At 34.8% G+C, this 12,138-nt stretch overlaps 1 protein-coding gene and 1 non-coding gene across 2 annotated transcripts in view; both read left to right on the top strand.

The window, feature by feature from the left end:
• The window catches only part of CHCHD3 (coiled-coil-helix-coiled-coil-helix domain containing 3), a 352,306-nt gene that overhangs the window by 166,454 nt on the left and 173,714 nt on the right, over window positions 1–12,138 (top strand). The gene's annotated exons all lie outside the window — the stretch shown is intronic.
• Window positions 2,344–2,448, top strand: LOC143652678 (U6 spliceosomal RNA). The gene has a single exon (XR_013160800.1). It is a non-coding gene; the product is annotated as a U6 spliceosomal RNA (small nuclear RNA).

Genomic DNA, 12,138 nt, shown 5'->3' with positions numbered 1-12,138 from the left:
AATAAAGTTATTGTGGATTTGAATGTTAAAAAAGAAAGAATAAAATAAAAATATAAAATGTTGATATTTCCTATGAAAACATTATGTAATGATATACTGTTAATTTTGAACTTATTCGTTCATCCATTTACCCCCTCCCCACCCTGACCCTACCCCCACTCCAGGTTGTGAGCTCTAGAATAGAGATGCAAGTTCATATAAAAATAGAATCTTGTTTCTTTGGAACTTAGTCTGATACACAGCAATTTTTACTGTGCCTGTATGCTTATAAAATAGAATATGAAAATAGTCATTTTTGGATAGATATTCCTGGAGCCAACTTTTAATGGCCTGTAGCAGTAAAATATTTAGTATTTGCCATTATCAGTTGGGTGAAGTCCCAAATGACCAGTCCAATTTCAACTCAGCCTCCCACCCAAACTATAAGCAAGGTCACAAGAAAAGTTCTAAATGTTCTTCTACCACTTGTAGTCTAAAACTGATTTTTTTCAAATATTTACTGAATGTTTATCTGTGCCAGCCACCAAATCAGGTATTCGTTCTAAAGGTATTGAGTTATTCTTGAATTTCTTCTTGTTCTCTTCAAAAGGAGAAGATAATATTGACCAAATACTGAATGGTTATCAAGACAAATATGATAATCAGCATACTATTTATGTTGAGTGTAATAATAATGTGTTTGGTCTTTATGCAGTTTATGATTATTAAATGAACATTTGGATACTATGCACATACAGATGGTTATGTCTATCATTTTCAGTAAAAATGTTTCTGTGACCTTTGTAAATCTACCTTCTCAAGGTTATGCTTCACAAATCTCTAGTATTTTATGAGTATATTTGCTAACTGGTGTTTCTTTATGTAGGTTGTGTTGTGCAATCTCATGGGAATAAAAAACATATTACATTATATATTTTTCCAATTTTAATTCAGAAAATCTTTGTGAGCACTTTTTCTGTGCCTGGCTGCAATGACTATCATTGTAGTTGGACTTCAATTTGTAGCTAAGTGACTTAGTATTTATTTTAAAAAATTATTTTAAAACAAATTTTTGATAATGAGTGTTGAGGGTTCTTCAAAGAGCATTCTAGAAATGATTGCTTACTCTTCATATTAATGTCGTCTTTCTAGTTTGCTCTCATATACTTTTCTTTTAACCCCTCTTTTGATCTTTCTCCCTTTTTTTTTTTGCTTTTTGTGTATCCCTTTTAAAGTAAAGTCTGGAGTCATGAAATTTCATGTAAATTATTTTAACTTCTGTTAGAAAGTGGTAATTCATTTCAGTGCCTGGCAACCCCATTAATACATGGGTATGTATGTATATTTGTGAGTGCTTTTGTGTGTATATGTCTGCATAAATATGTACATATTATTAAAGAAATTTAATTTGTCACATTATATTCATTTACTACATGGTATACCATGATTTATTTGAAAGTATTATTTTAGAACATTTTTACATTTCTGTATTTAATTAATTCTTTTAATTTCAAGTAGTTCTGTCTTAAGATAAGCCTTTTAAATGTTAATTAAAAAAAAACTTCAGAAGCCATTATGATGCTTAATGGTGATTTTAAAAAAGCACTCCCGTTAAAGGCAGGAACAAGACAAGGTTGTCTATTATTTATGTTGTATTGGAGGTACTTGTCAATGTCATTAGGTAAGAGAAAAAATAAAAGGGAAAACATGGAAAGGAAGAAGCAAAATTTCCATTATTTTCGTATTATAGAAAACCTTGGATTTTCTAAAAAGCCAAAAAAATCAACTGGCAAACTATTTAAAACTAAGAATTTCAGTTAAGGTTGTTGGTTATAAAATCAATGAAGAAGCTCTTTACTGAGAGTAAATGAAAGCAAATAAGAAAGATAATTATAGTAGAAGACATCAAAAGCAAATGTCTATTGCAGAAAAATTTGTAACTGTTCATTTGAAAAACAGAAACATCCGTCATCCTACCACTCATGATGACTACTGCTTTACCATGCATGTGTGTGTGTGTGTGTGTGTGTGTGTGTGTGAGTATACACATACACTTGTGTGTATGTGAGTGTAGGGTACAAATTTGGGCTCACATTATACTATTGTTTTTTAAATCTTTAGTGTAACAGTATATTGTGAATTTTTTCCATATTATTAATATTATTTTTATGGGTGCATTGTTTGGATATTTGACTATATCACTATTGTTTGAAGATTTATGCTGTTTCCCATATTTCAGTATTATTTTCTTATTATTAAACAACTTATTTTCTGTTTATAGATAAGTTTCTAGGAGCCGATTTGTTGGGTGAAAGAGTATGCATGTTTTAATGCAGTTTTTTTTTTCATTAAAACATACATGCAGTGCTTGTTTTGGCAGCACATATACTAAAATTGGAACAATACAGAGAAGATTAGTATGGCCCCTGCACAAGGATGACACAAATTTGTGAAGCGTTCCATACTTTAAAAAAATAACAAAGCAAACATACATGCATGCACACATGTATATATATGAAATTTTATACTCTGTAGTTCCTTGCCCACTTACCAGCATTGAGTATTATAATTTCTCTCTCTTTTTTTTTCTGGCATGGGCTGCCTCTGGGATATAATTTCTTTTTTTTATTTAGCAATTTGAAAATAAAAGAGAGGATCTCATTTTTATTTGGTATCTTAGATGGAGAGACAGAGAGAGACACATAGTATCCTGCTAATTTGAATTACCTGTTCATAAAATAACCTTTTTTTGTTTTCCAGTATTGTTCTTAAAATATTTTTTATGAATCCCCCTGTTGTTTTGTATTCATAAGTTTGAATTTTTAGATAGTCAAAACAATCTATCCACCTTTTCCTTTTGTAGTAAGTATATACTTAGAAAAGTTTGTTACCCCCATAAAATTTACATAGCTTTATTTTCATTTCTATGTTTTCAATTCTTTAACAAATGTTTTATTCAACTTGTGTTTATTTTGGCATATGGTATCTCACTAGGCTTTTCTGGGCAATTTTGCCAATACCAGTTATTTTTTAATGACTTAGAGGTATGTTGGTTATTTATGCCAAATTCTCATGTAGAATTAAGGCTATTTTTGGTCTTTGAATTCTTTTTGATTGATATAGTTACCAATTCTTGAGCTGGTACCAGACTATTTTAATTATTATTAATTTACACTTAAAAAGATATTTGTCAAGACAATTCCCCAGTCATGACCATTATTTTTCAAAATTTCTTTGCTAGTATGATATATTGGTTCCCCAAAATGAATATTAGTCTCTTTTCATTAAACATTTTAATACCCAGATCCCATGGTTATTCTTGTGAACTGAGATGACTTTATGTGGCATTTGGAATTTAGCTAAGTATGTATAAATCAAAGTATTGTGCTTCTAGTATTACTTGATAATTTATTTATTTTTTTTCCTTTTTCCATATTTTAGTCACCATTATTTTACCAATATAGCATACACTTCATATATAATACATCTTAAACTTAATTTTCAATTTTTCAGCAATTCAGATACACAATATATTATCATCTTGAAAATACAAAGAATGCAACATGGAAGAAGATTGAGAAAACAGATTCCCAGCAATTTTAGTCAGTAGTGATTCTGTAGATTTTCTTGTGTTTTCCACTAGAATTAAAAAACGCCCTGCCATGGCTCTACAAAAATAGAGCTGCCTAGAATGGGAGGCATTGAAAGAAAATGGACCCAGAGTTAAGAAAAGATAAGAAAATTCAGGTAAGAGAGTATAATTTGAAGCTAGATGTAAGAGAATGAAATGAGGGAGGATGTAATTTCTTCCCTTAGTACTTACTTGGATATAAACCAGAGTTTACACATATCTAGTTGAAGAAGTTCAATAATTTATTAAAAGGATCCATTTAAGCTTATTTCTTAGCCTTACTCTTTTCTTTTTTCATTGTTTACCAGAGTCTCTTTCTCTCTCTTGGCTATCAAACTATTTTATTAGTCATGCATGACTGGATGTTTGTAACCAGTGATGGCCCCACAGAGCCTAATGTTAGATAGTACATGTGAAGTAGATTTTGCTACTCATAAATAACATTGGTTTGTTTACCTGGAAACTTTATTTAGTTAATTCATCCTATTTTCATTAAGTACAAAGAGAATTACTTGTATGCTTTTTCAGGAAACTATTGGTGTCACAGTTTTCTCTCCCTGTTTTATGTATGTTATGCAGTATTTTTATGTCTGTAATACCAGTCTAGATCCCACCATGTCACTTTTAGCTCCATTTTAGAGTCTTCATATGAATATCTTATTGAACTATAAAAATACATGGCAGAAATCATCTGAAAATTCTTCTGATGTGTAGGGCCATAGGATTCAGTGACGTGAAGTTATAGTGGATTCTTTGTATCTTCAGAGAATTGTAATTACTAACACTGTGACTAATTTTCTTTCTTAACTTGTAGTTGTTAGAGAACAATTTAGAAAATTAATGCTTCTGTCAAAAGTCTGGATGGATAGGCTACATGCTCAGTCTGGATATGACAATATAAAGAACTCCACACTTTTACTAAATGTAAAAAAAGAAATCTATTTTATACCCCATTAAACTATTACACATCATAAATAATTTATACCAACCCTTGTTCTTGTCTATATCATGGATGATAAACTAGTCATTTTAAAGAGTGTTTTAATGACTACAATAGTATTCCCCTTTTCTCCTTTCTTTGTTAGTTTGTGCCTTCTTCTCTTGCCCTCTCTTCCCCATTAGAGAGAAGTATCTCAAGTATTTTCAGTCAGTGAATTTCAGCCTAAAGTTGTTGCAGTAATCCAGAGCGGGAACTTCAGGAAGTTATATGATTTTCTCTCTAGCTTGCTGCCTACTAAATATATTACTTTGGGCACAGTCTAGTCTCTCTGTATTTCACTGTCCTCGTCTTTCTGATGAGGACAGGCAATTTGGAGGTTTGTTTTGAGAATTCACAGAGATAAGATGTGTGAAAGTACCTTGCGAATTGAGATTCTTGTTCTAATATTTAATTCTTATTATTGACAGTGTTCACAAGGATTGGCAAGTCTACATACCAATTCCACAGTTTGACATGAGAAGCCAACAGTGGTTCTTAACCCTCTTCTTTCTGTAAAGAGTCCCATGCCTCCCTGACTAGGTTCCTATTCTGCCATACCAGCCACCTATTCCAGGGGTTTGGCAGAGGAGTGGGTAGAGAAGCAGTGAGATGATCGTATCAAAGGGAATGGTATTGTGTTTCTAATTTTTGTGTCTCCAGCAATGTAGGGAACATATTATCACCACACAGTGGGTAGCTGGTGAAGTTGAGGGGTTTGAGAATTATAGGCTATTAAGGAGAATAGAAAGATAGTAAATAAAGAAGCTGTGGTAGAAGAGAGAGAATCCCAAGTTACAGAGCGATGTAGTGGCACAGAACCTTACAGCCCTACAGTCTAGGAGTGGCTATTGTAGTGACTGGCTGATGGTCTTAGTTGGTAGGTTTTGAATAGGTTCCTAAAAGCCATCCTTGTGAGCATGAGTGGGTTCATGCTGAGCAGGGGAAGTGTCAGTGGAGCATAGCTGAGTGTGGAGGCCTAGGCAGTAACTGCATCCAGGAAACTAACCTTGCATGAAGCTGTAAGAAATCAAGAGCCTTGTTTTAAGTAGAGTCTTCAATATGAATCTTAGAATGGTTGTCATAAATAGTGACTTTAGCTACTTCTTATGTTGCATGTAATCGCTAATTTCAGGACAGAATTCAAAGGACTGCTGGTTTTGTCATACATTACTAGATGGAATCATGTGTACAAATGGATAAAAAGAGGTTTTGCTTTGATTAAGGGCCATGTGAGAATAAGAAGCATCACCTTTAAAGTATTTTGAGAGACACGTGCCATTGAGAAAGTGACTATTTTGTTTATGCTGGAACTTGGATACAGAGTCAGGGGTCTAAGATTTTCCTGCTTTCTTCTACTAAAAAAAATGGAAACTGACAATACCATACTCATCTATTTCTGCATAATAAATCTGTTCAATAAATCCATATGCCTTTCACCTTATGCTCCAAATCCTAGCCTATTAACATGTATTAAACATGCATTTCTTAACAACCTTGGTTATTTTTACCCCCAACCTATACAAGACAAACTCTTAAAATGGACTGAATAATGGAGTCTGACAGTCAGAAATTGTCACAGTAGTCATGGGAGAAATGATTGGAAAAAGCCTAACATTGAAAGAAGAGACAAAAATGTGAAAAGTGGGTACGGTATTAAAGTACTTCAGTAATGAATATCCCCAGTGATGCCTTGATTCTTCCATAAAACAAAACAGAAAACCCTGAAACACTTCCCCACTTTTTACTGTCTGTAACAACACATGGGAGTGAAATACATTGAAGAAAATTTCCCTTACAGATGGCTGCAAATTTAATCTGTGATATAGCATGCATGAAAGGGATAAGCTTCAGTTATATAGAAAATGCACTTTCAGGAGGCGCTTTATTTCGTGGGGAAGGCAGATCATTGAGTTGCACCTAAAATCTTCAATAGTCTGACTAACACACATACATATACATCTAGCTTCTATGTGCTGAGAGGTGTTAAATGGTTTGAAAGCAGTAATTAAATAGTGGAAGTTGTACTGCAAAACCACTATAAGCATTGCCTCATGAAGTATTTCAGTGTTAGGTGCTAAAAATTTAATCTAAGTAGCTGTGACTAATCTAGTCTTTATTTGTAACACATTTAAATTAAGAGGTGTATGTTCTTGTTCATGTACTTTCTCATTAACACTAATATTGCTAATGGGAGTGACAAGTGTATCATGTTTCTAACTTCACCTTTTAGATAGCTAGCTCCTAGAGGAGGTAATTTTCCATGCGATACATTTATAGAGCTGTGTGTTCTCAAAAGAAAATATATCCATAGGACTATTAGTTGTTGGCTCTGGAGGAAAGAAATTTGGATTAATCAATTTCTACCATAGTAGAAATTGTGATGGGAACTGAAATGAATGCTTTTCCTACATGTTCATTTGTTCCTTTCTGCAGTTTTTTTCCCAATTTATTATGAGATATTAAAGTTCCCAACCCAGGTTCTTGACTTTAGTGTCTGAATGCACCCTCTTCATTCTTTCTCTCCAGATCGTCCTATTTGTTCAAAGGACACTTTAGTATTTGGTCAGTGAACATTTCGTAACATTTAAAACGGAGTAAATCCATCTTCTTTTTGTGAATATTCATCTCATTAAGGGTCAGTGTGTTTGGTTATTTTATTCTCTTCACTGCCCTGTGTGAAAGATCCAGAAGGATAATTTCAGAGGACTGGGGCGACTGCTGGTTCCAAGCCTGCTGCACTCAAACCACACCCCCCCCCCCCCCCAACCCCAATCCTCTTGCTGCCAGGCCAGGTGCACGTTGCTGGTACATGTATGAGAAGATACTGGATGAGCCCTGTCATTCTAGACTGTGGCCTGAGAAATATCTTTTTTGCGTTCCTATTTCCATTTGGCATGCATTTTTCCTTAGAAGCAATGTTACAGATAATGGTTAGTTTATATAGGACTACTATGGTTGTATGATAATATAGTTCAACTGTAATATGGTTAAATCAGAACTTATGTAGACTGGCTTGAATCTTAACCATTCTTTCTGTGAGAAAATACACTGATTTCCAAAAACCAAATTACAAATGACCTTTTGGAAAGCAGCCTATTTCCAAGCTGTGTACTGCTTATGTTTCTAACTCTTCTTGATGAGTTACTCAAATTGTTTACTCAGACTTTGGAAATAGGACTATTCAGTCTGCAGTGTAGCACAGAGAAGAAATATTGATCTTGGAGTAAAGAAACTCGGGTGTGAATCCTTGTTCTTATTAGCTTTATTTCCTTGAATTAGTCATTTAACTTTCAAGAACGTTAGTATTTCCATCAATGAAATGGTAGTACGTTTGTTTAAGTAAAACACCTTACAGTAATTAAGGTGATTTGGTAGGCAATGTCCTTTGACAAATGAAAGATCTGTCTTTTATGTAGCATGGTGCAGAAATATCAGCCACCATATTAAATCTTAATCAGTAACAATGTTTCAGTAATTACAAGAGCTGGTTTATATATTGAGTAAATTATTGTTTGTAAATGTTAGATTATATTAACTACCACAGCTAATTGCCATCCGCAGAATAAACATAAGGTTTGTTTAAAGCTTCCATCGGTAGCTTGAAGAAGGGAGTGCTCTCTAATATTTCAGTCAGCATGGAAGGGAAGGTAAATGACATTAAGAATACATTTATAATGTAGGCCAATTTCTTCTAAAATGCATGTAAGTATTATTACTTTACCAGGAGTCTGTGAAATATGATTAATTTAATGCATTTCAGCCCCCATACTATTAAGATATAATTGAGATACAAGGTGAAAAAAAATTACATGCAGTCAGTATGGTACATGAATCATACACTAAATTGCTGGTAATTTTAAAGACATTTAGGGGAATTGTGAAATTTATATAATGCGTTCTTATGTTTGGAAAAGATTGTAAGAACAATAATCCAGTTATTTTAGCATTGCAGTCCTTAAAATAGGACTTTTGGAATTGTTATTAAACCTAAGGTAGCCATATAAATGAACCAGTCCAAATCTTTGTATGTCCAGTTGCCATTGAATACTTTTTGTGAGTTTTGCCTTTAAACTTCTCATGTTTAGCAAAGTAGTGAGCAGCATATAATTTCTATGAAGGCCATAATCTAGTTTTTATAAACTGCGCAACTGGATGAATGATAACAATATAAATGTTGCCAGCATGTTTAGTAGGGAATCAGTTAAATGGTACTTGGAATTTTGATGATTATTGCTTTGAAAAGACTGAAAATCACAGGTCTTGGCTTTATAGTTTAATTAGTTGCCTAACAATTGCTAGTGATTCACTAAATCACAAGGCTTCCAAACAAATAACATCAGTTACTGCTGCCATGCCTGAGCAACTCCAATTTTCTTGACAATGATTACCAAACTGTGGTTAGCCTAATATAAACTGTTAGTTTAACAGCAAGCAGTAGGAGCTTCAAGCGTTCCATTGATGAGATACCAGGAAATTGAGCACTGCACCGGTGGTGACACTTGTGTCAAGAATAACTTTAGCATGTTTCATCAAGACCAGTTGGAGAAGCAAATATAGTAATTATCCACATCCTTTTTTGATATTGGATTTAATAATAATGAGCACTGTCCAGCTTTCCAGGGCTTCTAATTATTAATTGGTTCTAAGAACACAGCATGCGGTTCCTCACAGTTTGAATAAGATTGGGAAACAAGGCAAGGTTAAGTCTTACATACTTCTGTGGGCCAGAGTAAAAACTAGTGGCGATGGTTTGAATGGGGTAGAGGTGTGCTGGTGTGGAAATGTAATTTGTGCCATTATTGATCTGTGCTCTCTTTCTTCTCTGCCTTAGCTTTGTGGCATTTCTCTGAGCATACTGCTCTTCCATCTTGTCCTATTGCAACTGCAAGCTGTTTATTTCAAATGGATTCTTCCAGAATTAGAGGAGTTCCTCAGTTTTCACTTGTGTAGCAGCCAGTATCTTTTACTCACACGAGACTTATATGATCTTCTATTCCTTGGTGTTGTTCCACTGAATAATAGAAAATAAGCATGTCTAACTTGAATTTAAGAGATGCTAGTGATGCCTAGTATTTACTGAGTGCTTACTTCATGCCGGGCACCATGCCAACAACATTTCATTAAATCATTACAATATCAGATGGTAATAACATTATCCCTGTGATGCAAATAACTGAGGCTTAGAGAAATTAAATAATTTATCCAGAGTCACACTGCCTATAACCCAGAGCCATGCTTTGAGTGCTATACCATGCCATTTCTTAAGTATAAATGGGAGCATTGTCTATTCAGGTAAAAACACTGAAATATGCTCTTTATTGGAATGAATAGATATTAAAACATTTTAAAGTTATGACCTACAATAAGACACGTACATTTTACATTATGACCCAGTGTACGCACACATATTAGCTGAAACAAGAAATAATATTTCTTGTGAATTACAAATAAAAAGGTTACTAATGCCTGGAACATCTAGCAAAAACTGGCAGAAACACCTTTCTCAAAGCTCCAGAGAAAAGTTAAAGGATTGAAGTAACAGAGTGAGCACTGAAGAAAGAAAAAAAGACTACTTAAAAACGATAGGATCTCATACTCCCTGGCTTGCCCTTCTGTCATCCCCTTACCAGCTTGGCACAGAGCCTGTGCTCTAATTGTGGGTCCTTGGTCCTGATTCTGGAGGGATCACAATAAACCCTTGTGCACATACTGGGAGCATGTATAGCTGGCCCAGTCTCTCTTGTGGTGGATAATTGAACTAGGACACTCACTGCTGGCTCACCATCTCAGAAGTTGCCCTGCTGTGGATGGCAACTCATAAAGCTCACCTGAAGAACACTATTGGAGAACACTCAAGTCATTAGCTGCCTGGGGTAAGGGCATATAGTACTGTATATGGCTATAGGACATATAGTGCCATGCCTGGAAACAGAAGGAAGCTATTTCATAGGGAAGTTGGAGGCATCGTATCCATATAAATTCCTAGGATCTCATGCACGTGCTCAAGATGGGACACAGGCATAGAAATCAGGGAGGCCCTTATGCTTTTAACTAGAGCTATTCTCTAAACTCATTGGTGCTCTGAAGAAGAGCATTTGAGCACTTGCTCTGGATAGTATGAAAAACTGGGGAAGGTGTTTTCTTGTTTCTCTCTTTCTTTTTCTTTCATTCTTTTGTTCTCTCTCTCTCTCTCTCTCTTCCTTCCTTCTTCCATCCCAGACTCCCTCTCTCCCTCCTCTGTCTTTTTTTCCCTTCCTTCCTCTCCCTCTCTCCTTCCCCTCCTCTCCTCTCCCTTTCCCCTCCTCCTGTTTCCTCACATTCAGATATAGTCCTGTCATAACACTAACAGCTTAAGGAAGCCTCAGAGTCTGAAGGAAGGAAGCTTAAAGAAGCCTCAGACTCTAAATTCCAGATAGCACATTAAAATATCAAAATGACCATGTTTCAACAAAACATCACGAAACATAGAAATAAACAGGAAGCCCAGCAAAAGGAGATAATTAAAGCACTGGAAAACATCAGTGAGGAAGGTAAGACCTGGGGCATTCCAGACAAAGACTTTATAAATGTCCTAAATATACTCAAAGAGCTAAAGGAGAGCATGAACAAAGAGCTAAAGGAAGGCAGGAAAATGATAGATGAAAACAATAGCAGTAGAGAGACGGAAATTATGAACAGGAATCAAACAGAGGTTAAGACCACAGTAAGAAAATAAAAAAATCCCCCTTGATGGGTTCAACAGCAAACTGGAGCTAGCAGAAGAAAGAATCTAAAAACTTGAAGGTAAGACTCTTGAAATCTGAGGAGCAGAAGAAAGAAATAATGAAAGGGAGTGAATAGAGCCTGAGGAACTTGGGGGACACCATTGGGCATGCCAGTATGCATTGTAGGAATCCCAGAAGGATAAGAAAGAAATGGGCAGAGAGTATATTCAAAGAAATAATGGCTGAACACATTCATGTCTTCTGCTAAATTTTGGAAGTTCACATCCAATATACTTAATGAACACCAAACAGGGTATCCCCATTTAGGCTCCTACTGTGTCATGTTATAATCAAACTGTTAAATACCAAAGTTAAAGACGGAATTTTGAAAGCTCAGGACAGAAGCAATGTGTCATGTACCAGGGAGCCTCAGTAAAATTAAGTGCTGATTTTTCATAGGAAATCATGGAGGCACGAAGGCATATTTAAAGTTCTAAAAGAAAAAATTTGTTAATCAGGATCTAATGTCTGGCAATACTGTCTTTCAAAAATGAGGGAGAGATTAAGTGTGTAGTTCAGTTATTTCAGAAAACGGTTGACATTACTTGTGAAGTTGGAAATTAGCAAACCCTAAAAAGACAGCAATTTATTGTGATTTGTATCCCAGTACCAGTAATACAAGAGGGAACTAGTTTATATGCACCCAGAAATATGTATAAAAATGTTGCTAGAATAATTTTATTTGTGACGCAAAAAGTTGAAAGCTATCCAATTGGTCATTAGCAGGAAACTAGGTAAAAATATTACAGCATCATAACCCAATTGAATGATGTATATGAATAAAA

Source organism: Tamandua tetradactyla, chromosome 1, assembly GCF_023851605.1.
Source record: "Tamandua tetradactyla isolate mTamTet1 chromosome 1, mTamTet1.pri, whole genome shotgun sequence".
Lineage (NCBI taxonomy): Eukaryota > Metazoa > Chordata > Mammalia > Pilosa > Myrmecophagidae > Tamandua > Tamandua tetradactyla.
This window is presented reverse-complemented; position numbering and strand designations above follow the sequence as displayed.